Below are 24,853 nucleotides of genomic sequence, written 5' to 3' on the forward strand. Positions count from 1 at the left end.
AGTTATGGGAATCAGGCTTGATATGTAGGACTACAAAAAGCTTAAGCATATCTTATTTGGTCTTGTGCATAAGGAAGACTATCTGAATTGATTTTATGCGGTACTTTATCTTCCTTTTACACAAAACCTCTTATTTATCCCTGTTCATTAACTTGAGGAACTTTGCAGAGATAGTTGAGAAATGGTGGGGACAAACCTGGAAAGGAGCATTTCTGTAGGAGCTTGGCAGCCAAGTGACCTGATGGCTGGACAGATGCTGCCTGAAGGCTGTACCTGTATTCAAAATGTGTTGTTGGGACAGTTGCCTTGTATCTATATTGACTGAAATAAAAATAAAAAGCCAGAGACAAAAGCACATGGAACAACATTAGCTGATAAAGTCTATTCAGCTTGCTTTATGTAAGTAATATCTTAAAACCATGAAAAGCATTAAGAGATGACCAGATGAAGGAGCACTAGCCTGACTACGACAGCTGTAGTCCACCTCCACATAGAGGTTGTTAGTGACTCTGCATAGCCAGGTGAGGAGAGGAGCGTTGCTATGGGTCGAAAATCCAATTTCACGTTTCCTGCAGCTTCCTCAAGGTTAACTCTGGTTTGACTGGAGATGTGAGAAGGGCTGTGAGCAACTGAGGCAACAACGGCTGTAGGCGTTAACGTTTTCACTTCTGGACCTCTTCAACTGCATCAGGTCATTGCCACAGAAAGACACTGATGCTGAAAACAAAACACAGACTAAATGAGAATAGACTGCCTGTGAAAATCTGGAGCACCCAACATCTTCATCACTATAAGAACAATATAACATGAGGGAAGGGAGACTTTGGTTTTGAAGCAGCCAGAGCTGTGTGGTTATACACCCAGGCACTACTTGGCAGGCAGATAACCCAAAGCTGACAATCATGCTCTCAATATTGACCACTGCCATAGAGCAGGTAGAGGACTAAGCGTTAATAGTTTGGTTTAACATGGTGATTCTTCTCCACATTCTTCTTAAATGCAAGTTTTCAATGTGGTGTGGCAGCAAAACCATTACAATCACTCCAGCGTAACTTGGAGCAGGACAGGAACCCCCTCCCTCAATGCAGCTCTGGTTTCATGGCACAAAGCATCTGGTTTCCAATGCTGCACAACGTATTACCTGAGAGATGTTAACTGAGCATAAGAGCAACAGAGAACAAGAATCAAGAGAAAAGCAACAGAAATTAAGGTCATGTTGCTGGATGAAAAGAAAAAGATTGGTATAGCTTAAGTTGCATAGCTTGAATGAAGTTCTCCTACAGGGAGGGGATAATGGGCTGTGGGTGTCACTTGAGTGTTACCAGGAGGGTTATTTCATTGGTGCCTTACAGCAGAACCAGGAGCAATGAGATTAAATGAAAGAAGCATCTAATAAAATACTGGGCAGAAAATCCTCATAGCAACAAGAATTAACATGTTTGTAATCTAATTTCTGCTATGTTAAACAGTTTGAATGCCTTTTGAGTTTGGGTCCATGTAACATGACTCACTTGTGAGTGTTTTTGTTTCAGTTGTGATACAGATGTATTATTCTAGGGCAGGAGGCATTGCTCTGTATGGGATAGAGCTGCATACTCTGGAACTGTGAACAGGAGAGTTTCACCTCCTGGAACTTCATGAGGAATCAAATCAAATTAGTTTGTGAGCCACTGATGTGATACAAGACTAGCCAAAAAGCCATTGTCTTTGCAAACTCCCATTGCCTTTCCTGACAGCTCTTCAGCTCTTCAGTTTTTATTTATAATCTACATGAAGGAGCAGAAAAAGCAAAGATCTTGCTCAGAAATGGTAGTGGAAATGGAAGTGCATGCCTTTGCTTAGGCTATATTAGCTTTTATTTTAATCTGGTAACTTGCTATGAATAGCCTCATTCACTATGAAATCAGCTTTTTATTCATTAAATAAAATTAAACCCCCTTGAGAGTTGCTTTTACCTTCTAAATCTAACAGCACGGGCAGACGCAGAAATTATTGGAAACCAAAGGTCTTTGGGAAATCACCTGCTAATTGTGTCACTGCTCCCTGCAGGTCAGAATTGTCAGTTCTGGGGACAAAAGCAATCTTTCAATCTCCGTTTGGATGAGTCAGTGAGAGGACGACGTTGCTGGGAAGGTGCCTCTGCAGACAGCAGCACAGGTGGAAGTGAAGGCTTTCCAAACTGAGGTTTTGGAAAGCAATGTGCTTTGCTTGGTGGTTGGACCCTCAAATCAGGTTACAGCTGGATGTTCAAAGTCAAGGATGATAGCAGAGTGGAAGTAGAAGTTCAACAGCTGCCAAGCATCACGAGTGAATGAATCCACCCACAAAAGTGATTTAAACACCCAAGGGTTAAAAGATGGTGGAGCTAAAGATGTCAACTGGACTTTAGAAGAATATTGGAGTTAGGCTTCAAAATGACAAATTCAGGAGAATAAGTTTAAACTAGTCTATAAAACTGATTATAACTTCCTATGCGTGCCTATACCTAGGTGCTTTTAGAGTTCTAACTCTAGTTATAGCAAGCAGCATATTAAAGCTGTGCTATAACTTTTGATAAACTAGTTATGTGCTCACATTATCTGCTGCGGGAGCTCTGAAGCCTCCCCAATGTTAGCAGTGATGATATGTTATTTCCAAGTAGTGAAAGGGCTGTTTACTTCTCTTTCTAAAATTATTAATGACATTTAAAAATAAAAAATAAAAAATTGAACCTCTTACCACCTCTATCCACAATGCTCATTCTGCCTTACCTTCTATTCTGACATCATAATTTATTTAGAGTGACATTTCAGAAACCTGAATAGGGTATTTCTCGAAGGACATTCTGCCCCTCTCATCATCCAGGTTTTTCCTGCCCTGCCTTTCCCTGTACCTTTTGCTGACTTTCTGCTACAGGCTTAGCAAAGCAAAACTGAAGTTCTCACCATTCCCTTAGCAATGGTGTTATCAGAAATGGCAGATGAGGTGTTGCTTTGCACAAGAAATTAGTGGTAAGAACTGATTAATTCTTACCCAGCAGATATTGAATCTGATTCAGATTTCAGACCAATTTTACAATGATGTTAGTCTAGTGAGATGGATGGAGCTGCTTCTGATTTACCCTGAGGTACATCCCTTTAGTAGAAATGAACTGACTAACAGAAATATGGCCAGATTAAAAAACAGACAATGTGATTTATCAGCTACTTTTTTCATAGACACTGTTTTTGAAATTTCTTATTTGATGTTCCATCTTGTCTAGAATTTCATTTGTGGCCCTCTTCTTGAGTGGTCTCTGTATTGACCTAAGGATTTTGCTTCTTGGTACATTAATCGGACTACATTTCCCACAGCCTATTTTAGTAGCATTCCTTTCATCTGAACAACTCTTGCTTTGCAAAAATAGGCCTCATTCTACAAAGTTTTCAGCAAAAGCATTAACAGATGTTGCGACTTTCAGCACTTATTCTCTATGTCCAATTTTGTTACACAAGTCTTTTCATTACTACCTAATGAACGACCTAGTGATAATGGAAGAATCCCCAAGGAAATTTAGAAACAGCCTGACAGATATTTTGGGAAGCTTACCTGATACTGAGCACATCATCTTCAGAACTAGTTTAATGCCAGTGTATGGACATGATGCAGTGCCTACTAGCTGAATTTCCATTGTATTTTTGAGTGGGATAGTGATGGAGGATGACTGAGGTTTTTGTTCCCAGTGCCTACGAAAAGATTGACAGGAACTTAAGGAAATGAGATGGAAAGGGTGCAGAAGATGCTGTATTGGCTTATTGCCAGGATGAGAGAGAGTATGATACCAGAATGTGTCACGATGGAAAAGAAGCTCCTAGCTTAGAAGTAAAGATTTATTATTGAAATTATTATTGAAAAGAGAACTGGTGCTTGGCTCTAAAATTAAAAGCAGAGTCGGTAAAATGACCAACAACATTCTGAAAATTTTAACTGAAAAAGTCAGATAATTTTTTCAAAGAGAAATTTCTCCCCTTTTGTCTGTCACTAAGTAACACTGCTAAGAGCCCAAAAGAGCCACACAGTTTTGGTGAGAAAAAGAGTTATCGTCAGTCAGGCTGGCTGCCTGGTCTTTATCTGTAATTTAATGCAACTTTTCCTATAGTAAATTCACATGTTGTGATTGAGCTAAAGTATCTCTTCAGAGAAATTATTCGCTTCTATTAAGTAAGGATATTAAAAATAAAATGTTCTTGACCAAACTATAGGACTTAGATGCTTTAAACACACTTCTAGTTCTCTTCTGACAAAATTTTCACACCTCTTAGAAGCATTTCTTTATAATCTTAATTTTTATTTGCCAACATTTTCCCTCTGATTTCAATGCAACTACAACACTTTAACAGATTAAACACATGAACACATTTTTGCACAGAGTATGAGCCTTTGTCCCTGTCTCACAAAGAGATTTTGGACTTGATGTTTCTTCTTTACTACAGTATAAACCAGAGACAAATTTCCTGAAAGCAGGAGAGTTAAATTGCTATGAAATTGGTACAAGCTAAAGTACTTCCCCTATATTCAGAGGACAGACAAACTGAAGAAGTGACCTTTCAGGAGTACATGTTCATTTATTTCCATATATAGGTAAACCTTAATCTCATAATAACCAAGTAATGCCCAGAGAGTGCTACGTTTTTTTCCGTTCTCCTTCTGCTATATCAAAGGTTCAGATGTAAAGTACAAAGCCCTGCCCTGCCGGACAACCCCAAATAACGTTTTGACACAGACTTTGCCAGGCACCTTCAGTCTCTGCTGCGATTGAGAAGGATGTTTCTTTGCTGCTGGCTTTGTTATGCAGCAAGCTGTGTCAAGCGTTGGGCATATTCTCCCTGCAAGTGAGCACAAGTCTTTCACCCTGATACCCTTCCCTGTTTCTCAATGACCTTTTAATCTGATTTCTAGATTTTATTTAATTTTTTTCTCATACATTTCCCGCACAAGAACTACTCCTCTAAAGCTGAGGGTTTTTTCTCAATCATATTGTTAACATTCGGCTCTTTCTACTGAGGTTTATTTCCTTCCTTGAGCTGAGATTCAGGAAGACACTGTTTATTTCTTCCAACTTCTGCCTTCCTGAGCAAATCAAGGGCATTTAAGCATGCAAATCATGGAGAGGAAGAGATGTGAGTGTTATGAGCTACAAACTGGAGCCCAAGGACCAGGGCAGTTTGGGCAACAGTCCTCCGTGGAGCTCAGAGTCCACAGAGAGGAGCATACTGGTAAGGTTTGGCCAGGTGACAACGAAGATGCGGAGACAGACTCAGGAAGAAGAAATAATATATCAAGGTGTTTTATTTCACTGATGAAATGAAACCCCTGAGAGACCACACATACCTGATGCTCGCGCTAATACTAAGGAAGGAGAACTGCGAGGACACTATTGATCCCTCTCTGGACTGACGCATCTCACTGGACTTCAGTGACCAGAGATGTGGACTGGGGTGCACTGAGGGTGTCAGTGGCTATACCGTAGAACACCAACAGCTTCAGACTCCTTTTATCATCCACTGTCTGATCACACAGAGGACTAAAATACTCCAGAAGAGTCACACTCCAGAAATTCTGACTTTTCTCCCCTGAGCGAGGATTGTTTCTGCAGCTGGTTCAGATGCAGATGTCTGTACTGCAGACAGCTACTGGTGAGTATAATGACTCTTATCTTGATTATAGAAACCGTAACAACTTTCCTGAGCACAAGTGGTTTCTGATTTCCTTAGTGCGAATGCTGGCAATCCATAGACCGTTATGTGCTAGGTGCTGTACAGTTCTGTGAAACAGAAAAAAAATAGACTCTTCTCTCTTTATCTTATTCTCCACTGACATACTACCTGCAAATACTCTTAATTGTAGATTTCACAGCAGTTATTTTAGGGAAGGTCATGTTTGCAACCTCTGAAATCACAGAATCATAGAATCACAGAATGGTTTGGGTTGGAAGGGACCTTTCAAGATCATCTAGTTCACCCGCCCTGCCATGGGCAGGGACATCTTTCACTAGATCAGGTTGCTCAAAGCCCTGTCCAACCTGACCTTGAGCACTTCCAATGATGGGACATCCACAACTTCTTTGGGCAACCTGTTCCAGTGTCTTATAACCCTCATTGTAAAAAATTTCTTCCTTATATCCTATTTAAATCTACCTTCTTTCAGTTTAAAACTGTTGCCCCTTGTCCTGTCACTACAGGCCTTCGTAAAAAGTCTCTCTTTATACATCGAAAGGCTGCAATAAGGTCTCCCTGGAGCCTTCTCTTCTCCAGGCTGAACAACCCCAACTCTCTCAGCCTGTCTTCATAGGCAAGTTGTTCCAGCCCTCTGACCATTTTCATGGCCCTCCTCTGGACCTGCTGTAACAGATCCATGGCCTTCTTTTGTTCTGTAAAGACAATAATTTGTTTTTAAAAGAACTAGTCATGCATTTTGCTATGCTTGATTTTCTTTTTCATTAGCCACAACTTTCCCCAGTAGCTGAAAACTGCTAATTTGCAACTAGAAATAAGATTCAGGAAAAACTTATATCTAATTTTGGAGAGTACTTCCAAACCCCACTACACGGGTTTTAAAGTTCAGGGACATAGCAGGAGCCAGAGGAATTAATGACCTTAGAGTAAGCACAAATAAAGCCCTCTGTGTTGTTAATGTTGTGGGTTTGGGGGTTCTTTTTACTTAAGAACTTCAAAAGACATCTTGAAAGCTGCCACCGGTAACCTGTTGGCCTTCTCCTCCTCCTAACAATGTTCACAACATTAATTGAGCCATTTCAATTCTCACTTTGTGTGAGGCAGCTCGGCTCACACTGCTCTGGGTCTGCAGGTCTTTCAAGACCCTGGTGTGAAGAACATTTTCCAAAAATAGAGCAAAAACCGGCACCAATCAACACTCCAAAATGTGTCTTGGCAGAATTACATCAGGGAGAAGCAGGAAACTGTTTCCCAGATAGACCATGGTCAAAAAAGCCCTACAACTGCAGAGATGATTTCCCCAAACCAGAGTAGCCCTTGGGAATTTAACTTTAAGCCATTCCCTTCTTTTTTTGGAGCTGTTTCAGGGCAGTGGATTTGAGCCCAGTTCCCAAAGGACCATTAGAAACAACCTCCACCTCATGCTCCAAGTGATGGGTCAGCAGTTGACCCCTGCCCGGTCCAGAGCAGGAAAACATTGGTGGCAGGAGGCTGACACTGATCAAGGTGTCTCACGATTTTGCTTCTCTGCGCTGACAGTTTTATGTCTTCATTGTGATTTGATGACTTTAGCCTTTAAGTCAAACCCACATTCACATCTGATGTTGAGGCTTTCGAATTGCATTGTGTTTGTCTAAAGAAGCTCGCTGTGAATGAAGTGGGGTGTTTCACTTCTTTATGTCTCTCATATCCCAGCCAACAAGCCAGTTTATAAAATATTCATAGCATAAATAATGAGCCAGAAAATCAGCTCACGTTGGCATTTTCACATCCCAGCCTACAAGTGCCAGGAGAATTCCTGGGCTCATAAACGTTGGGTCCGGGAGGGATCACCAGGATGGGCAGCTCTGACCAGCAGCCAGGGAAGAAATTACTGCAGTGACCGCTATGGACTGCTCCACTGTGCGTCCGGGGCCGAGCGTGGCTCTGGAGAATTTTCTGGGCTTGGTTTGGAGGCTGTGAAGATTTGGTCACATCCCTTCCCGAACTATTCCAAAATCCTCATTAAAAAAAAAAAAAGAAGAATAAGAAAAAAAAAATAGAATAACGAATACCTTTTCTACCAGTACAGCCCTGCCGGCTTTTATTTATAGTCATTGGATTCAGAGTCCTGAATTACAGAGCTGCTCAGGAAGAGGAATGTTCTTGCCCTTTCATGGATCCTTTATACACTGCGCTCAAGCTAACTCCTAACTTTCTTTTTTTTAAGCAACTGAATGCATTCAGTGTCTCTCTGTAAAGAACCCTCTGATAGCAGCTCTGTGCAGACATTTCAATTTATCAATCTCCTTTCAGAGCACAGATGCCAAAACTGGACCCACTACTACAGTAATGGTCTCAGTAATGCTATATACAGAGTGAATATTGTTTCCTGCATTCCTATTCCCCTGGTCATGCACATGAAGACCATGCTACCCCTTCTTCTTTCTCCCCTCCTTGCACAGCATATTTGGTTTTATACAAGCAGTGTTTCCTATGGCCATTGAAGACAGCGCTTGGAGCGAGAAGGATGGACTATCACGTGCAGCTATAGACTTTCCCTTTAGCTATCTGGTCGCTGCATTTCACTGCTTTAAAACATTGTTTAATAATGGACAGCTTTTGCAGGAAATCCAGATCACTTTCTTTTAGTGGTCTCTTCTCATCGCTGTCTCATGTTGAGAAGGCAGTTGTAGTTCTCTGAAATGGGATGGTTTCCTCTATCCAACCCAATCTTCTTCGTAGGAAGGGAAAAAGCTAGTGTACTTATCCAGAAGCTTTAATCTTAAAATATGGTCATTAGGATTTGCAGTGCTACTAGAAACGTATTTGAGTAGTCACGTTTCTTTTTTAAAATAATGATTATTCCTGCATCTCTTACAGGCACCTCCTGCACAGCTCTCAGGGAAAGCAGAGGACTGGCTTCCACATCTTTCAAAATATTCATTATTTTTGCCCTTTTCAGCATCGCCTCATAAAAATAAATTATAGGAATTAAAATTGGGAAGGTGATGGTTTAATTTCTCAAAAGCGAAATAATCACTCAGGCTCGTGGAAATTGGGTTGTCCAAAAGGAAATGGGGAATATAAAATGCAAATGTCAGGTGGTCAGAAGGAGGTCATGGTGCCAGCAGGTTTGGCGTAGCCCTGGGAGCTTTCCCCCCACGCCACAGTGCCCGCCGAGCCTAAATCCATCACTAGTGATGGGTATCACATCTCCATCATGACATGCTGCTGAACCACGTACCTCAAAAAGAGGACTTCAAAAGCCACGGCAAAGAAAAGCCATCTCACCTCCAGGAGGATCCTCAGGGTGCCCCGGGTGTCCCCTTGGGATATCAAGTGGCCGTTGCACTGCAGGGGCAGATCCTCCGAGGGTGAAAATCAACGTGGCTCCAGTGGTGTCAGTGCAGCTCAACAGGTTTGTACCCGCAGAGTATGTGGCTGTTCGCAAAGGACATTCACATCCTTATCTTGTTTTGCCTGTTCCTGAATTGAATTGACCTGATTATTCATGAAACAAAAGCCATCGGTAATGGGTGAGATTTATGCACCACACATTTTGCTGCCTAATAATAATAACGGCTTAAAAAATTAAAATTGACTTAGCCTGTGAAGGACGTTGTGTTGTCACTGGGATGCTTTTCCTTGCAAAATTCCCACTTTGATGCTGAATGTGAAATCTCATATTAGATGGAAACATATGAGGTGCTCACGGCAGACTCTTTGTCATCCTTGTCAGGAGCGGAGGGCTGAACTCCAGGTTCTCAGAGCTCAGGGCAGTTTGAAATGTGCAGCTCCTTTTCTTCACCAAGTCATTCAATATTCAAAACTAAGTTTGACAAAAATGTGCCAAGAAATATTATGTCGAAGTGTTTTCAAGGGAAAAAGAAAGGGGAAAAAAATCCATATTGTGAAATAGCTGGTTACTAGAATATAAGATACTGCATCATTAAGAGAAGAGCACAGCCTATCTCCCCTGCTTTCTTTTAGGTCCCAGTTCATCAGACAATTCCTCTTGAGTAAAGCACGTGCCAAACTTTATGCATGTGCTTATGTGCCTGGGTGAATACAGATGGACTTAATCATGTGTTTGTACTCTTTGCTCAGCAGGTTTCTTAATTAGAGAAGTTGTTTAAAAAAAAGTCCTACGGTGATGGCTTTTCCACTCTTTCTTTAGGAACCAATGTCTTTACAACCAGTGATATGCAATTGCATCTCAGCATGTTACAAAATATTAATTAAAGCCACGCTCATGCAAACAATCCTTCTTTACCAATGAGCCCAAGGGGAAAGAAATCCAGGCACCAGCAAACCACTTGTTTATCTGAGCACAAGTTCTTCTGTAAAACATCTGAAAACCAGTGGCGTGATCATGAAATAAATGCCATGATAAATTAACTGGCCTGTTGCCTTTTTCCTATGGCACTTATCAACGCTAGCTCCGTCAAGTATGCCTGACTCTCCTAGCTGAAACAGCAGGAAAAAAATGCTGCAACTAGCTCATCTCCATTCACTGGGGGAAAAACCATGATGAAAATGCCACCCTGCATCCACTGCAGCTCAGTCAGAAAATACCAGGAGAAACAACCTGATCTGCAACCTCTTTGCACCTGGTTTTTCTACGGCTTTTAGAGGCTTGAAGCGTACACCAAATGTTGGGCCCTGTGACGTTGCACGCTCAGAAACTGTCAATGTGGTAGCCGCAAAGGCAGCAGGTTCAAAGGGATCAGTGTGCCCGAGGCTGCCTGGGTGAATATTTTGGTTTTATGAAGCATTAAAGATGCCATTCAGCCAAGTGCCCAATGCTAAGCAAAGACATGAATTCATCACACATAAGCATATAATATACTTATTATAGCATTTTTTTAAAACTAGGCTTACATTTAAGTGCTTCACAGCTTGTTTTCTTTTTATTAATAGGGCTTTCTGTGCACACACATGCACATATTTTGGTAGTACCGAAACTCAAGCTATGGGTGTATTGAAACTAATGGCTTTATTGACTCAAGCCTATGTTTAAATTAAGGGAATTTCTTTAAAATTACTCTCTAAATTAAACCTAAAGACTGTTATCTTTCTTTGCCCTTGTTACTGCTGACAACCCTTCAGCTCCCTCCCCAAAGAGAAGAGAAAAGCTAGGTACCACTGAGGGACCACTGAAGCTCAAAATCAGACCACTTTCCTAGATAGATGGCAAACAGCAGGGCATTTGCTACAAAACAGGGAATGAGAATTACTTCTAAAATCTGAATATAGGGAGAAAAAATAATAGAATTTTATTAAACATGTATTTTTAGAACAGCAACAGCTTAGATTTGATTCAGTTACTGAAAAAATTCCTACTGGCTTTGCCGAGCCTGTATAGATACATAGGCAGGGCCCTTGTTATAGCAGCCAGGAGGTACAGAAAGGAAGACAGCATCCATTTTAATAATCTATTGAGCATTTTTCAGGTGAAATTTTGGAGACAATAAATGACTCATCCCATGCACATATGTTGGACAATATTTGCTATGGAGAGGGAAGGGAAGGGAAGGGAAGGGAAGGGAAGGGAAGGGAGGGGAAGGGAAGGGAAGGGAAGGGAAGGGAAGGAAAGGGAAGAATAAATAGGGTCTGGATTACCTTGTGGACAAGGTCGAAGTAGGCACCGCTGCTCCTGCCGAGCATCAGAGGAGTGCAGACTGAGTTTCCATTCACATCGAGGCCTTTTTTGTGGCCACAGCAGCTCTGGGTGAGCCATTCCTCCATGCAGATGGTGAGGTTGCAGCCCTGCTCTTGGCAAGGAGATGGAGCATTTTGAGAGCCCCCCGCATTAGGAGCAAGGACAGCTGGAACAAAAAGGCTCATTAAGATCTCAACCTAGATGATAGGAATTCTTTTGCCAATTAAGTACAGGAACAGCACTGTTTCATTTTCTCGCAATCATCATGAATTAACACTGCTAACCCACGTACACCTGTTCTGTATTGACCATGCCGAGCTTCAGTCTCCAAAAAGTCCGAATTTCTTGACTGCTCAGGACCCTTGGCTCCTGCTCGCTACATGGTGTGAACTCTGGGACACTGGAGGATTCACAGTCAGCAAAAGGGAGTACACAGCAAACTACTGCAAAACACATTCTTTTTTTAGGGGACTTTGATATACATTTGGGTTTCTGGAGTGATCTGTAGAATTCACTGCTGTGAGGATAAGAGAGAGAGAAGAGCATGTTGGAGGTTGGTAAAAACAAATAGGCAAAAGGCATGCAAGAATAATATCTGCATTTATCCTTGCTAGAAGAGTCAAAACATTTTTAGTTTTATCCAAAGGAATGTTTTGGAGATTATCAAAACATTTCACTATTATTGACACATTTTAGCTTCATCAAAATTAGGGAGCCGAAATGATTCATTTCAACTCCTTTCTTTAGAAAATGGTGTCAGAACTGACATGTTCCCAGAAAACATTTTGATCTTTACTGAACAATACAGTTTAGCTACAAAAGCTCCAACTTTAGCTACAACAGCTACAAACTGTTGGAAAACAGTTTGTCCAACTTTCCCTGAAATGCAAAATCCTGGGTTTTCCCCCTCCACATCCACCTCCTGGGGTGTTTCTGCCAAACCAACTGGTTAAGGATCTGGAAGCAGAGGGATGTCGGCTGGATGTCCTGTACGTACTGCAGAGCACTGTCCAGGTGTACTCCTTCTGCCTCCAAACCAGTACAGCTGCATGAGAGCAGTGGGTTGCTTGTGTTAATATCATGGTTGTCTTCTCATCCAGGCTAACCGACGTGGTGATAACACGTCAGTGTTGCTCTCGGCACCAACCCTCTGTGGCACCAGCAAGAGCTGCAAGAGCGTGGATCAACGGTCTCCGGCCTCAAGTCTTCAGCATGCACAGGCTCTGTCCCGCCGGGTTTCAGTGCTGGAGGCGATGCGGATAATCCCAGTGATGATATGGACAATCCTAAATGATACTTGTTTCCCAGAGAGGCATGGCCATCCTGATGGCTCTTTTAGATCTGGCAACTGATTTAATGCCTCGGATCACCAGATTTTACTCACACCTTGATGGTTTCTTGCAGTAATAAATGGACTTGCAGGGGTGTTCTTTTTCTAAAGGAGCCCCCAGCTAAGCAGGGTGAGGGGCCATGGGACAGTACAGGGTCCCTGTGCAGACACCCACATCCGTGTCCGCGTAGCAGAAGTGTTAGGACTGCCCATGGGCATATGCAGGTGTTTGCATTGCTCTGAGTGTGCAATCACACCCCAGACAGCCCTGAGGTGCCACAGCTGCCGCTCTTTTCATTGCAGAAACTCCCAGATTTCTTTCCAAAGGAAGCCCTTCAGCAGGTGAGCAACATTTTGAGGAGCAAAGTGAATTTCCTCCTCAAGGGGGAACTGTTAAGCTGTTCCAGAGAGCAAACCCCAAGGCAGGATCAGCTATACTCATCTCTGTCTGGGAGACTGTTGGGGGCATGTTTCCACCAAAAAGTAGTGCTAGGACATGATGGAAGTTAAAAAAACAGGCTGCAACACATCCTGCTCCAGGGACGTATGTATGAGGGATGTTCACTGCTTTGCTCCATGCTCCCTCCATCACCACAGCTTGCAAAGGATCCTCTCCTCCTGGACGTGAGCAGCACCCACGTAACTCTTGTGCCACAGCAACATGAATACAAAAGATGTACAAAAGATGAGTGGGGTCTCGAAACACAACCTGTTTGTCACATTCCCATTACTACCCCTTAGTTTTGCTGACTTCCTTGGCACCTGGTGGCAGCAAGATGCAATTATTTCCATTTTCCATGAGTGAGACCAGTGGGGACAGGGGAAGGTATATGTAGCAGAAAATAATAAGGCTTCTCCTTTGTTCCCCAAAATAGCAAAGGTCTAACATGGTCGAGTCAAAAACCCTGTGCAACTTCTCTGATGTCAGACAGAGAAACCCATCATCTGATGAATCTCTTTGCATGCCTGACCTGAATTCCATGTGAAAATGCTGGATGTGCTTTCTTTTGAAGCTGTTCCCTGTAAAACAAGGCAAGAAACAAATTAATTCACCAATTTGCCTTCTCTTTAAGGATATGGATTAAAAAGGTGCTTCCAGACATCGAGAACGTCTGTTGTATGTGAGCGAGAAACAACTGCACAGCCCTCAGGACCAAAAAAACCCCCACCAAAAAAGACCTGCTCTCTCTTTTGTGTTGCTTAGGCTATCCTAAGTGACACATCAGCATTATCAGGCATATGCAGCTCTTTAAAAAACTTCTGCAGAACTGGGGTGGAAGTTAAGAATATTTTATTACTGTTTTTTGGCCAGCTGTTTTCCAGCCTCCATCTGACCCTGAATTCATAAGAATATTACCTTTGGAGCCTAGGATGGGTTAGCGAAGAAGAGCCTGTTGATATTACGTTCAATTTTATATCCTTGACATGAGGTTGAAACTAAAGCTACCCTAGACGCTTTGTTTTAAAATAGGCAGGGTGTGTCCTGAAGTCAAAGGCAATGTTGTTGGCGAGAGGTGCAGGGAAATTGTCACTATCACTGTTTTGGGGGGAGAGGAGTGGGGAGGGAACAGGGTTTTATGGCTGTGAGGTGTTCAGTGTTACAAAACCTTTCCCGCTCTTCAGCGAGACGACCAGTGGAGATGTTAAAGTCTTCTTACAGGGTGCGGGACTTGCACCAAAGCAGAGAGCAGCTTGGTCTCCCTGTGACAAGAGCAAGTCAAGTCCAGGTTTTCAGTATGAATCAGGTCGAGCAGAAACTCGAAAATGTGTTTCCTGTATATTGGCGAATTCATCAGCTGCCAGCCTAACGCCTGTCCTCGCTTCACACCTGGAACTTGTCAAAACTCATATGTTCCTGGAAAAGGCTCTGGTTTTGGCAGATACTATCCACTGAAAAAGATGCTTTTGAAAACTCCCGTTGAGCCCTATTTATAATCCAAACCTGCTTGTGTGAGGGTTGAGCTCCACAGATAATGCACGGATTCAAATGAAAAATCGCCAGGTTAGCATTTAGGGCTGTAATTTTTTATCTCTCACAAAGTGCTGCTTCTCCAGTTCTGCAGCTCATTTTTGTCAGGTTCAAAGAGGAAGAGAGCTTTATCATTTAGAAAAGGCCAGAAAAATCTAGGCCTCTTTCATCTTTGAAAGTTAATAACCATATACTTTCCCCTCTACCAATTGCAACACAACTGATGTCAATTAGTGCACGTCCATTGACTAAAATCTGTCTCATTATTTGCTGTTTTCAACAAAAAGCATAAGGACGTGCCAAAAGGCTCAGCAGCCACCTGGCTTTGGCAGCAGTGTGTGTTGCAGAGCGAGTTAGCTCCCAGCAACCCCGGGAGACGAGACTTGTGTCAGGAATTACATGAGTTACATTTTCCCCCTTGGAAGAGAAAGGAGAGGGCATGGCCAGTGCATCATTACCGGCATTATGCGTCTAGAAAATGAGCCAGCTTTGGAGACCCAAAGTGCAGGTCCTGGGGAGACCCAGGTCTGCCCCGCACCCAAGGGTCTGCCTTGGCCAAGGAGCGGAGCAAGACATGTGAGTCACTGTTCAGAGCTGTCCTCATCCACCAGAAATGGTGCTCTGGAGAGGGAGATGAGCATGAGGGAGGAGGAGGGGGGAGAGAATAGCTCTGCATGTCCTTCAGGTTGGAATATTTTAATTTGAGCTCGTTATTTTGCTAATAAAACGCATGTTAGAGTGAGAAGTTGACTCTGCTAAAGGGCTTGAGACTTAAACCAAGAACTCAGGGGCTCCACTCTGTGAACAGTCAAACTCAAACACAAATATTTTTTCGCTATAAATTTTAAACAAAAAATGTCATTTACATGCTTGTACAGCTAACGCCAAGAACTTTTGGGGGAGTTTTTTTCAGTGACTTTAAATTAACCAGTGCCCGGGCCAAAGAAGATGACATTCACAATCAGAGTCTGCCTGGTATCTCACTGGGTGTCTTGGTTCCTCTTCTTTTCCCAGAAAAATGCCCTGCAGAGATCAGCGTGTAGTTTTATGCCCAGGTATGATCAACCTATCAGGGAAAATTGCCAGGTTCAGAATAAGAAAGTCTTCTGTGGCTACCTATTTCCACAGGGCTGTGAAAGGGCATGCTGAGATTGTGCTTCAGTAGGAAAGAAACCAATACTGCCAGCCAAACTCACTCTTCCATTAAAAAAAAGTCCAATAAAGTCCAACAGTGACCTTCCTCTACTTGTTTCTATAGTAATACCCAATCCCTTTCCTACAATAAACCCTGTCCCCTGTTTTGAAATTAAAGATGACTTGCAGCTGCTGGGACAGCGTAGTCAGAGCTAGATGTGTGTTTGAGTCATGAAATGGGAGTGGGATTCCTTGGAAAGACTCACCTGGCCCATGAGTTGTTGGACAGCCTTGAAGATCCAGGTCTAAACATCTTCGTGCCAAATGCATGGACAGTGTCATGCAGAAAAGCTCGTTTCATGGAGGTTCTCGGAGTTCATGCTGCTGGGAGGTTAATGGACTGCATGAACATGGCAATGAAGGATTTGGGGAGCTGATGTTTGACCATTTTTCCCATCTCTGCCTTGGGTGTATGACCCAGATCTGGGGAGACTCATTTTCTTTTGTACCACCAAAGGAAATGTACACATTTTAAAGCGCATATTTGGGCAGACAGTATTTGCAGGACCCAAGATATTTTGCAAAATAAGGTCCGAACAACCACCAGCAACATTGTCTGCCTGTTTTCAGGAGAACACTACTCTAAGGCCTTGTGAGATAGTATCATCTTTCCTCTTTTCAAACTCATTTCACAAGAAGAATTATGAAAGTCTTTTACTGCTGGGGGAACTGACATGTAGAGAGATTCAGTGACACCAGTGGCCGTAGAGTTCAGGGAAATGATGGCGTTACATCTCATGTGCAACATTTATAATGTACAGCTTGGAAAGACTTGACTCATTCTTGTATTGACCAGGAGCTGTAGGATTCCCTTTCTGTTATGGGCAAAGCCAGAAGGTCTGAACAGTAAATGATGCTGAACTCCCCTGCACGAGCAGATATCCTGTGGGGACTTCAGCCATGCTTTAGCATTTGTCTTCAAGCAGACATATGCCTTGCAACCTGCTCTCCAACGTTTATTTGTCCGAACACCCTGTAGATGCTTCAGGCCACAACAGTGAGTCTTTTAGTGAAAAATGTAGACAGGAAAAAAAGAGGAAGAAACACCAATTTGGGTTTCAGCTGGAATTTTATCCAGTCCCTCTTTAACTGTGAGCCCTTTGTGTGGGGCCTGGTGCACTACAAATGCATCTGCCTCCATATTTTTTCAGTTGGTTTTCAAAAATATGGCTACTACTTCAAAATCAAGGCAGTCACAGGCATGAGGTGTCCTGAGCATGGCAGATGAGAATCAGATTTGTTGCTTGTTTTATGTGCTGATTTGAGAGCTGATTTTTTTGGAAAGGGAGGGCAGGTTTGGAAATGGTTATTTCCTCTCCTTGAAGCTTCCCCAAAGTGCGACAGAGCAGATGGGGCTGCAAAGTGCATCTTGTACACAGCTATAACTAACAAACAAAAAGCTCCTTACGTGCAAGAGAACAGAAACGCAGTGAATATCCTTGTTGCTCGCACACTGGAGCAAATTTGTTGCTGCCCCATGCATGCTGCATTCACATATTCCTTTCCTCCTTGACCCTGCATCTTTGCCGTGCTGGTGGCAGACCCCCTTCCCCGAGGAGCGAGGTCTCCCACGTCCCACCTCGGACGTTCCTAAACAGAAATGGCAGTGAGCCTGACAGCCAAGAGATTAGTGCATGTGGGAGGTAAAAACGCTTGTGAAGAGCATGCTTGATATATTAAACACTATCCACTCCCTGGTTTGAATAACAATTTGATTATTCTTAGCTGCGTTCAGAAGAGAAGAATGCTTCTAATCCTGTTTAACCCTCTTTGGTTTTTGAATTAGTTTCCTAAGCTTTTAGGATAATGAAAAGGCATTACTGTCGTCTGGCACCATTTCTTTCCTACAGCCTCGCAGCCCCTCAGCCCTGGTGGCCTGTGATGCTGCTGAGCATCCCCTGCGATGCTGGAGACCCCGGGAACCTGCACAATGGTAGGTGTTCCTTGCACAGGACAAAGAGGCAATCCCTTCCACAACCATCGTGCACTTCAAGCTATTATTTCTTGAACTTTGTGACCCTTTGTGGCTTACTGTTAAATTCAATTAAAAAAAAAAAAACCAAACAGAAACCCAACACTGGAGTTTGGAAGATTCCTCCCTCCCATTTTTCCTAGGATTTGGCATTCACAGTTCTTTGGTCCTTGTGAGCTGCTCTCCTGTGTCTGTTCTGCTTAAGCAGAGTGGGAAAATATGTGTGTGCATGTGTATATGTGTGTGTATGTCTGACTGGCCAGGCTTATCCGGGAGTTTTTAATGATGAAATAACCTGGTCTTTCTCTCTTGGCTGGGGACAACATCTGTGCTTGGCTTGACAGCAGTCAGAGCTTCCCAACCTACATGGGTGTCCTGGGAATGCTTTGCCAAAACACTGGGTTTCAAACTGAGCTCTTGGTTATTTCTTTTTTGTTTGTAGGAAAGGTAAGTGGCTCATCACTGGGATCTGCCATTACGCTGTTTCCTTCTCCCTGAGACGGCCCAGTAGCGTTGTGCTTTCCCTCTCCCCCAAGGAAAATTAAAAACCAGTTGAAATCAAACAGGCTGCGTGAGCTTTCTTCTAGCTGCCGTGGCCGAACAAATAATTTACTTTGTCAGCAGGAGACACCATTGTGCCCCCAATCAATAAGGCTGACATAGGCGAGCGTCCCTTCTTATTAAATGCTCCTCATCTGCTGAATTTGAGTCACAATTCTATTTTACAAACACACATCATATACATGGATACATTAACAGTCAATACCTTTCCCCTGTTGTTTGTTAGGTAGATTGGGAGACACTGGGGAGTTTTAAATTTTATTCCCAGCCAGGGAGGGATTTTAATGTCATTACTCACACTGAGATCTTCTCTGCTCTACAAATAGGCCATTGATTTTAATGGGGCGACTTGTAGTGCGAGGCATTATTTAGTGTGATTAAGAGTATTATAATTTGATGACTTCTGTTCGTTACCATAATGGGATGTGCAGATAGTGACAGGATAACTGGTCGTTGGTTTCCCACTGAAACGAAGAAAGTGTGTGCGATATGGGAAGTGTAATCTGTTCTCCAGCTCTGGGAGGTGTAATTGGAACGAAGGGGAAGATGGTGAGGATGGCATTTGCCTGTATTGTGTAGCTGTATCTGACTGCGGGTCAGCATTTGCAATTTCCAGAGTTTTGGAAATTCCTGAACTTTTTCCATATTTCTCTCTCCTATAGGAAGTTTCAAACAAAAGGGACCAAGTTTGCTCATTCCTGGTCCAGCCAGAGTCCCCAGGGCTTTGAGGCTCTTGGGGTACAATAAATCTCTCCCAGCTCTAAATGATTAAAATGAGCAGGTCCCCAGGGGTCCCTCGGTACGGACCTCTCACGCAGCCATGCCCGTCGGCCGGAGGCTGCGAGGAGCCCTGTCACCCTGAAAGCCCCTTCCTACCCCAGGTACCATGGAGCAGAGAAGAATTGGTGTCCCTTGTCCTGGATGGAGAGCAATCTCTTGCCCAGGGATGTCACACGTCGCATGTTTGGGCTCTTCTTCAAGTCGCCCAAGCGCAGGGGACTGGCAGAGGCACTTGGACCTCCTCCTCTGCCCCCACTGCTCCCACCACCATGGTGCCTCCAGCACATCTGGGGACATCAGGAAACACGTATTTTATTTTGGTGGGATAGAAATAATTTTTTGGTCAGGTTTGTTTCATCCACAGCATCATCATTCCCCGCACTGAGGAAAGCCAGCAGCATGAGTGAGCAGCGAAAGGTACAAATACCATTTTCAGTGGCAGTTTTTGATGCAATTGCCCCGTGCTTACGGGTCAAAACCCACGGAGAGGATTAGCACTGTGGCAGCAGGTGGCCTATTTCATTAGAAGAAGCTTTTCTCCCAATAGGAAGAATGGGCAAATCTATCTTTCTACGTAAATCTGAGCGATTTACACAGTAGCTCAACAAGTTCAATTCATTTGTCTATGTCTTAATCAACTGTTCAGAACACAGGAATTGAGGGTAATATCTATGGGCAACTTCATATGTTTTTTTCTCAAAGTGAGTTTTATTTTGAAATGTTTTCCCCGCTCCTCCTGCCTTTTATTGCCTTTGTACTGGCTAAGGTTTCTGATTTTGGGGAGAGCACCCACAGTGAATATTTTTACAGAAAGAGCTAAGATGAGTCATTTACTCCATCCATACAAATGATGGCAAAAAATTGAACTTTCAGGAACTAATTACATAGAGATTTTTAAATCAAGGCTTCCAAATAGTATTTAATAACTCGTGCGGCTGCTAATATGACAAAAAAATCTGCTAGATAAAGAACAAAATAGAAGAACTGGGAATATTTAGGATAGTTTAATGATGAATTAAGGAATTATCATTGCTCTTCCTGGGGATTTTAATTTGAAGCGAAGAACGTTAAATGCCCCTGTTTCTTGCCTCATTTAACGCTACCAGGGGTAGTCTGTTCCCTTGTTTTCTGGATGTGTTCCCTGCAGTACAACCTATCATCTTAATTGTATTCTCACATTTTTATTACATTCCTTCCCCCTTCCCCCAGGACAAAAAAATGTCTCCTTTGGAGAGATCAGATGCTCTCCCCTGAGACATGTTCTCCCCAGCAGAGCTCTCATTGCAGAGCGGCCCTCACCAGGCTGCTGGGCTCCCCCAGGGCAGCCTCCCCAAAGAAGACACAAAGGAAAAAAACAATCACCAGTGAAAACGGTTTCCCTGAAACCAAAATGTCAGCAGCCAGTGCTACCTGTCTATATGTGTATAGAGGCATGTATGTTGTAACTCGGTTTATTGCCCATAGTTAAAGCAAGTGAGGACCAGTCTGGGACGTGCACCCTTCCTCTCCAGGCAGCAGGATTTGCAGCAACTGCTGGGTTGGGCATTGCAGATGCCTGGTTTCATCTCATCCCTGTTACCGGCGCAGTGTGTCTACCCTGGCATCGCACTGATGGGACGACATTTTGGCACCTGCGGGACCGGCTTCTTGCATGCTGGCACACCTCCTCCACCCAGTGCCCAGAGAGCATCTGAAGGACTGGGAGACAATGGGGCCATTCCCATGCAGTCACTAATAAGCAGTAAAATCCGGCAGTGTCCTTCATGCCTCCCCAGGTTTGCTATCAGATTTGGAAGGTGTTACTAGTTTTACTGCTAGCCTATACATCAGCCTGTGTTCTCTCAAACACTTCTTGATGGGCTTGTCTTGAATTTCTAATCCATAATGAAGTCTGGAGCCGAGCTAATTAAACATGAGCTGTGGTTTCATTTCAAATTTGTGCACAGATTGTCCTCAGATGAACCACAGTTGAGGCCCAGATTCAACACAACACTCAAACACATGCCTTGAAGGACCAAACTCGGTGTGCACAAACGTACCCACAGAGGCTGTAGCTCTGCAGGACAGAAGGAGCGATCACTGTGAGCCTCAGCTATTTATGCAGCAGCATTTTCGATGGGCCAACATTATTTGGTCTGATCCTACATGGTTTGCTGGGGTTTTCGAGGTTCTTCCTTGAATAAAGGGCAGCAAGAACAAAACAGCTCCTCAAAGCCTCCTGCATCCCGGCTGCTTCTCGTAAGTGAAGAGCAGGATTTCACTCACTAATTAAGGAGAAAAGAGTATGCCCTTTCTCTCCTCTGAGGAAGCAGGCTCTGTGCAGGCTGCAGGGGGGTTAGCAGCTTGCTGGAGGACACACGGTGGGTGTGGAGCAGTGCACAGCTTTAAATTCCTGCACGGCTATCCCTTGCTCGCTGCCGTCCTCTCTGGGTGGAAGAGACCACTGCTGTTGGGTGTTTCACCTCCCGAGACCCCCAACGGAGGGATGTCGTTGCTGGTACTGGGGCAAATGTGGACCCTCTCCCTAGAGCCACTATTTGTGCAGCCGGGGCTGTTGCAAAGCTCTTGCAATGAACCCAACCCAAGCAGGCAATCGCATCTCAATGCAATTATAAAGAAATACAGCGCTTTCAGGCTTAGAGAAAGTTGTTGCGGGCATTAGCAGTGCAAAGTGAAAAGTGCTGTTCTCTTACTTGCTCTTCGCATTTCTGAAGCTTCAGTCTGACTTGATTTATTCCGGCTACCTTGTGGCTCTTCTACATTTAGAGAAACAGACTCCTTTTTAAAGTACTGTTTTAAAAGATGTTTTCATCTTTCTTGTCTAGATTGAATTGATATCACAGCTTGTTTGCCCCTGACATTGGTAAACAAACAAATGCATTCTTCTGTTGTTAAATATTAAAAGAGTACCAAGTACAAAACAGATGATTAATGACTTGGATGCTTCCACCTGGCAAACCAAATTACTGAGAATATTGGACAGCACAAACTTCATAATAAATTGATTATTCCATCCCTGCTTAAACGTAGGGTAGAAGGAAAACAAAACCAGATGACTGGTGAATGAACCATTCATGCATGGACTCAGACCCTGAAACTTCCCTTAGATCATTTTATTGACCTGCTTGTAAAGCTCTGAATATTTCATTAGTGCCAAACGTTGGAGGCGGGAATGGTCGGTGTGTAGTCGAGCCCTGACGCAGGCAGGTCCTGCAACAGATTGGATGAGCCTCTTTCCTACATGAAGCCAGGAATGAAATTCCCCTTTATTTCAGCAAGACTAGTACTTGATTTTGACACTTCCTCTGCAAGCACCTAATCGGACCCCTTGTCACGCGCTAGCCCCTGTTGTGCACAGATAAATCCCTTATTTGAACTGATAACAAAACTCTACTCCTTGTTAAAGTTGGGGCATAGTCTTTTTACTAACTTTTTCTGAAGTGCTGATAAACACCATGTCGTGGTTTAACCCCAGCCAGCAACTGAACACCACGCAGCCGCTCGCTCACTCCCCCCACTGTGAGGGACTGGAAGAGTTCATGTCTGTCAATGTCTCAAACATTGCAGCAACCAAGGTGCGGTCTGCTTAACAAAGGGGGCCATCAGCAAGCAGTTGGCTGGCAGGGACACAGGGGGGGTGCCGGAGGGTGTGCAGTCCTGGGTTCTGGCAGAACCAGCCTGGTAGCCCACCACAGATGGCCAGAGGCCACACAAAGCTTATCTGAGGCGGGGGCTTGTAGCTCCTTAGCAAGTCCCTAAGACCACCACCCCGATAAGCCGCACATGCTCAGTAGATAAAGAACCCTCTGGAACACTGCTATATATGTTGAGAACTGTCTGGAATGAACCCATATAAGTCTTCAAGAGGCGTGACTGTGGACGGAGATTTGGACTATAAAAGACACAACTGCAAAGAGCCACGTTGCGCGCCCATCACCAGAGGATTGCCGCGCTCGTCGCCGACACCGCGGGATCCAAGGGCGGTGACTCTCTCTTTTCTTTCCCCCCTCTTTCTTTTTTTTTCCTTATTCCTCTCTTCTCTCTCTTCTTGTGAACGTTTTGCTGCAACCCACGCTGCCCACCGTTATGCCTTCCGCAGTTTGGATTGTTCGAATAAAGCATTCAAAGTGATCGTTTGGTGTCGTTTCACCTTAATTTAGCCCGGGGGGATCCCAGAACCTTTACGGCCCTCTGGTCTGTCCGGTCCGGGTCGTAACACCCACCCAGTGGGATGGGGGAGAGAATTGGAAGACTAAAGGCGAGAACACTCATGGGTTGAGTAAAGACAGTTTAACAGGTAAAGCAAAAGCCGCACACACAAGCAAAGCAAAACCAGGAATTCATTCACCGCTTCCCATGGGCAGGCAGGTGCTCAGCCATCGCCAGGACAGCAGGGCTCCATCACGCATAACAGTACTTGGGAAGACAAACGCCATCACTCCCAATGTCCCCCTTTCCTTCTTCTTCCCCCAGCTTTATGTGCTGAGCACAACGTCCCATGGTATGGAATGTCCCTTGGTCAGCTGGGGTCAGCTGTCCCAGCTGTGTCCCCTCCCAGCTCCTTGTGCCCCCCCAGCCTGCTCGCTGGTGGGGTGGGGTGAGGAGCAGAAAAGGCCTTGGCTCTGTGTAAGCACTGCTCAGCAACAACGAAAACATCCCTGAATTATGAACACTGTTTCCAGCACAAATCCAAACCACAACCCCATACCAGCTACTGTGAAGAAAATTAACTCTATCCCAGCCGAAACCAGCACACACTACCAGCACGCTTTGCAAACATAGCTCACATTCAGCTTTATTTTGCCATTTTGGAATAGAGCTGTGACCTTTCTGAACCAGTCAAAGTGAACCACGCCAGCCTCTGAGTGGGCACACGTTCAGCCTGACGTACATTTAGTTTTGCACGAGCTTTTGCCATTTCTAAATGCTGAAGGCTGAGATGACACCTACCGAGGGAATACCAGGTTTCCCACACACATGTCTGATTTGCAAAAACCTCCAGAAACCTTTTTTTTTAAATTTCAAAATAAAATGAGTCAGAAAGCAATTTCAGAATGACTCTTTATAATTTGCTGCTCAGCGTCCTGCCCACTCAGATGGACTCTTCTCCCTGGCAAAAAAATAAAAACGCTTCTCATCGCTGTTTGACTTCTGTTCACCAGCTACAAAAAGGGCCGGAGAGGACAAACTTCTTCCCTCTCCACATCTGATGGTGGGACTGTGGGAGTGGGGCAGCTCTGTGCACCGCACACATAAATTCAGGTGTAACCCGTGAGAAACGGTTGCGTTGCTTTTCCAAAGTTGCTCCTGAGAGTCCCTTCCCCAAGTACCTGGTCCCCTCAGTGTCTGGTATGATCACTATATGACCAAGGGCTTCTTTCCAGAAACACAGCACCTCTGGCTGTTTTCTTCCTCTAAGAGGCAGCTTTGAAACAGCAAGAGATGCAGAGAAGTGGTGAATCCTGATTTACAGGTTCTTATTTTTTAAGCAGATGAATAATTTATATATTTTGGCAATCAATTTGTCCACATTAACAGCAGGCTTAGCTGCCTGTAACCAACCTACCCCTAGCAAGGGAGATCTGATGGGGTTGCACAGCACTTAAACATGAAGCTCTGGATGAGAGAAGGAGAAAAACAAACATATTCTGTTCTGTTTAAAGGAAAGATTATTAGAAAAAGAAAGAAACAACTGTGAAAGGCTTTTAAA

Source organism: Gymnogyps californianus, chromosome 5 (assembly GCF_018139145.2).
Source record: "Gymnogyps californianus isolate 813 chromosome 5, ASM1813914v2, whole genome shotgun sequence".
NCBI lineage: Eukaryota > Metazoa > Chordata > Aves > Accipitriformes > Cathartidae > Gymnogyps > Gymnogyps californianus.